This window comes from Otolemur garnettii, unplaced genomic scaffold (genome assembly GCF_000181295.1).
Source record: "Otolemur garnettii isolate 467f Iridium unplaced genomic scaffold, OtoGar3 scaffold00006, whole genome shotgun sequence".
Taxonomy (NCBI): Eukaryota; Metazoa; Chordata; class Mammalia; order Primates; family Galagidae; genus Otolemur; species Otolemur garnettii.
In genome coordinates this window covers 40,095,011-40,099,373 of record NW_003852401.1, presented here as the reverse complement: position 1 = coordinate 40,099,373, position 4,363 = coordinate 40,095,011, and the positions used below count along the sequence as shown (strand labels likewise).

Below are 4,363 nucleotides of genomic sequence, written 5' to 3'. Positions count from 1 at the left end.
ATGTTGACCAAAACATGAATATTTTTATACGATTATTCCAAATGAAAATGCACATGTGGGTTTGTTAGCTTGTAAAATAAACCTCACTAACTATATTCTAAACATAATCTGATTGGTCTACCTGATAGCTTTAGTAAGAGAAGCAAGTTCAGTTTGGCACATGAGGGTTATGCTGTCACACTGTGTACAACTACAAATGTGTTCTGGGTAATGAAGAAACTAAATCTTCAAACTTAATATGCTAGCAAAATAAATGTGTAAAATTAGGTAAAAATTTGTGAATTTCTAACAAAGGCACAGAAATCTCTAAAGTGTTTTAAATTAAAATTTTGATACAATTTTAATCTTGGTAACATAAAAATATTAGACAAGTGTTACCCTATTAAAAAAGTGAATATTTAGACCAACTCAGGCACATCAGCATGAACTTCCTCTTAATTGGTAGCTTACTAGGGATGGCACGTGACAGTTTTTATATGCTAGCATTGATTTAACTTCTGTGCTGGCAGTTTCTACTACATCTCATTGAAGTTTTTGGTTCAGTTCAATTGAAAACACTCCTGAAATTGCAAAGCAAAATGTTTAAGTACTGTTTCTACTTGCAAGTACCTAATTGTGTGACTCCAGTATCATGAAACCAAATACGGTACAAAAATAAATTTGATGATGAACCTGACAAAAATTTAAATTTTTCGAAATCCCAATTTTAAAATTTAGATGTTAATCCAATTGATCCTCATTGATCTCTTTTTAATGCAGTAGTGTTATAAATTGGGTGCATAAAGTAATATTATACATGTACATATAAAAAGGACATACTTTGCAATAAGCAATTCAATGCAAGATTTCAGTCTTTAAAGGGTTTATATTCCCTAAAAATAATTGAAAACCACTGACCTGATCCAAACACCTGCCTTGGATTCCGGAAGAAATAAGAGTGTGGCGTGAGCATGGGGAAGCAAAAGAAAACAAGGAAGTAGGCAACTATGAAGTAAATGCTTAGTCTCAGGGATCAGAGGCTTAAAGAAAAGGACAGATTGAAACCTAAAAAGAAAGAAAAGAAGGATCCCAGCACATTAAAGGAAAGAGAAGTCCCCCAGCACCCTTCATGCTTATTCTTCCAATATAATACACAACTGGGCCCACCTTCCCACATCTTGGTTGATACCAACTTTATCAACTTTTCCATTAAAGCCAAACTGGACTTAGTTCAGTCAATGATGGACTGCCTGTATGCCAAGTGCATTCCTTGTATAACTGACTGTGTAATGGCTGAAATTGAGAAATTGGGGCAGAAGTATTGCGTGGCCCTCAGGATTGCCAAGGATCCAAGATTTGAACGATTACCATGCACACACAAAGGAACCTATGCAGATGACTGCTTAGTACAGAGAGTAACTCAGCACAAGTGTTACATCGTGGCCACAGTTGACCGAGATCTTAAACAAAGAATCTGGAAAATCCCTGGAGTTCCTGTCATGTTTATTTCTAACCACAGATACAATATTGAACAGATGCCAAATGATTATGGAGCCCCTCGGTTCTAATTCTTATAAGTCAATGTTCATATGCCTTTCTTCAACCAACTTTCTCTGTTAACAGTTTGTTAAACATGAAATACCATGAATTATTACTCCGTTCACCAGCTTGCTTTATTATGACCTGGAGGATGTAGGTTAAATACACTCATGTTTGTATGCTATTTTGAAAATGATATTTTATCTTATTGATGGTCAAAGATGCAAAATCTTATGAAGAATGCTTCATTCTTTTTTGAGTTCTGTTGCACAATGTGGTAATTATACTTAATATTAGAGTAAATTTCAAATGTTCTTACCACAAAAATGTTAAGTATTTGAGGTGATGGATATATTGACTAGTTTGATTTAATTATTCCACATTGTATTCATAGATTATAACATCACTGTGTATTCCCTAAGTTTATAAATTGTTGGTTTACAATAAAAATAAAATTGTTGCGTCTTTTTGTAAAAAAACAAAAAAACTCCTGCCTTGACAGGTGAAATAAGGGAGGTTGGAATACTGTTATACTGTGAAATGTCAGTGAATTAGTCTTTCTGGGCTTCTCAAAGTCTTTAATATGCTTGGCTCAGTGCCTGAAGCTCAGTGGCTAGGGTGCCAGCCACATTCACCGGAACTGGTGGGTTTGAATCCAGCCCAGGACTGCCAAACAACAATGACAACTACAACCAAACAAAAGCCAGGCATTGTGGCAGGTGCCTTTAGTCCCAGCTACTTGGGAGGCTGAGGCAAAAGAATGGCTTAAGCCTCAGAGTTTGAGGTTGCTGTGAGCTGTGAAGCCATAGCACTCTACTGAGGGAGACATAGTGAGACTCTGTCTCAAAAAAAAAAAAATCTTTAAAAGTCTTTAATATGCTAAAGTAATTATGAATTTCCACAAAGGATGCTATGTTATTGTCTTAGTTTGGGAACTTTCAGAAGTAGACCCATAGAAGAGGATTTAAAGACTACCGACATTCTGGGGTGGTGCCAAAATATTGGTAGGGAATGGAAAGGTGAGAACAGGGAAAAAGGCAACCCACTTGAGGATGTGTTATCAAGGTAGTAGCCACTGTGGGCAACTGGCAGATAATTCCTCAGGGAATTCTGGCATATGGGTTACAATCTACACCTTATATCTATCCCACCTGAGGTGCAGAAAAGTTCTGTATCTGTATACCAATGGTTGTCAGTCACTGAAGAGGTTTACTTTATGAAGAATGTGAACTCCAGGTACTTCCAGCACTGGCAGTGAGGAGTCAGCTCTAGCATGGAAGTGGGAAGTCCTAGGGAACCCATGCTGAACCCCAAGAGTAGCTTCTACAAGCATATAGTGTTCTCCAAACTCTGATGGCAGAACGTTTTTTATGGAGCACTAAACAACTTCCATTAGAACTTTAGCATTTTGGAAACACTGCAATCATATGGCACTCTAATGAATCCTGTAATACAAACAGTGTTTTCATATGCTTTATCTAATTTCAGTCTCAGAAACTCCAATGTACAGATGAGAAAAATCAAGGTCTGGATAGGTCTGTGATTATTGCTAGGCCCCCAAAGCAAACAAGCTTCTGGTCTCAAGACTCAAATTCTTAAGTACATAAAATGGCTTCTTTTAGAAAATGCATTATCAAGTAACACATAAAAGTTTTAAAATCTAGAGTAATATTTGTCTTATCCATGAAATCCTTCATAAAGAACTTTTGTTCTGTTAAATGACCCCACTACCTCATACACAGTTCTATGAAAACTAATAGATTTCAATTTTTTTTTCAGACAATGTTGAATTCCATGGTTACTATAGAGACAGTGGTGAGTGCTTGCTGTCACTTTTATGTACTATTCTGTCTATAGTATTACTGATATGTACCTGAGATAGCCTTATAAATTTAATCTTTTATGTGCCTTCTGTATTTTACAGTATAGGATCACACTTTATAATGATATGATGCATTGTTACAAAAATTGTCAGCTAGCAAAGTCTAAATATATTTTAAAGATTTACAGTTACTATCTATACTGCAGAAAAACAAAAAGTCCTGAAAAGCACATAGATCTATGATTCAGGTTTTTTTAAAACTAATAATTATCGAGTTTGTGTCCAGCTCTGCTGTAAGTAATTCATAGGTATTAACTTGTTAGTCCTCAGACCAACTCTCTGGGGTATGTCATTACCCAACCTATTAGACAACAAAGAAAATAAAATACCTAGGAATATACTTAACAAAAGAGGTAAAAAAAAAACCTCTCTTGGGAGAATTATGAAACATAGAGGAAAGAAATTACAGAGGTTGTAAACAGATGGAAAAATATACCATTCTCATGGATCAGCAGAATCAACCTTGATAAATAGCTCTACCACCCAAAGGGATTTATAGATTCAATGCAATTTCCATTAAAATATCAATGCCATTTTTTGCAGATCTAGAACAAATATTTCTATTTGATACCGGAAAAGTGGCACCCCAGCCAGCTCAGCCGAGCAGGGCCTGGGGGATCTGCCACTTCTGTCTTGGTGGCAGCAGCCGGCAAAAAAACTGGCAGGTTGGGGCAAGCGAGGGAGCTTTCTTCCCCCAGAGGCTCCAGTAGAGCGGCTTAGAGGACCTGTCAATCAAGGGAAAACTGGTGCCCATCCCTGATTGGTCCATTTTCAATCCTGCTCCTGATCGGTCCATTTTATGGACCAATCACAGCTAAGCTATTACACCTATAAAAGGCCCCGGGCAGAGAGCCTGGGGGCAAATCGTCCAGACCTTCAAGGAAGATAGAGAAGAAGAAGAAGACTTCAGCCGACCATCCAGAGGAAGAAGTGAGAGCTGCCGCACTTCTAGTGCTGATCCTG

At 37.2% G+C, this 4,363-nt stretch overlaps 1 pseudogene; it reads left to right on the top strand.

Annotated features, from left to right (window-relative positions):
- The first annotated feature begins 950 nt into the window (after nucleotides 1-950).
- Nucleotides 951-1,547, top strand: LOC100950258 (annotated as a pseudogene).
- Nucleotides 1,548-4,363: the final 2,816 nt, after the last annotated feature.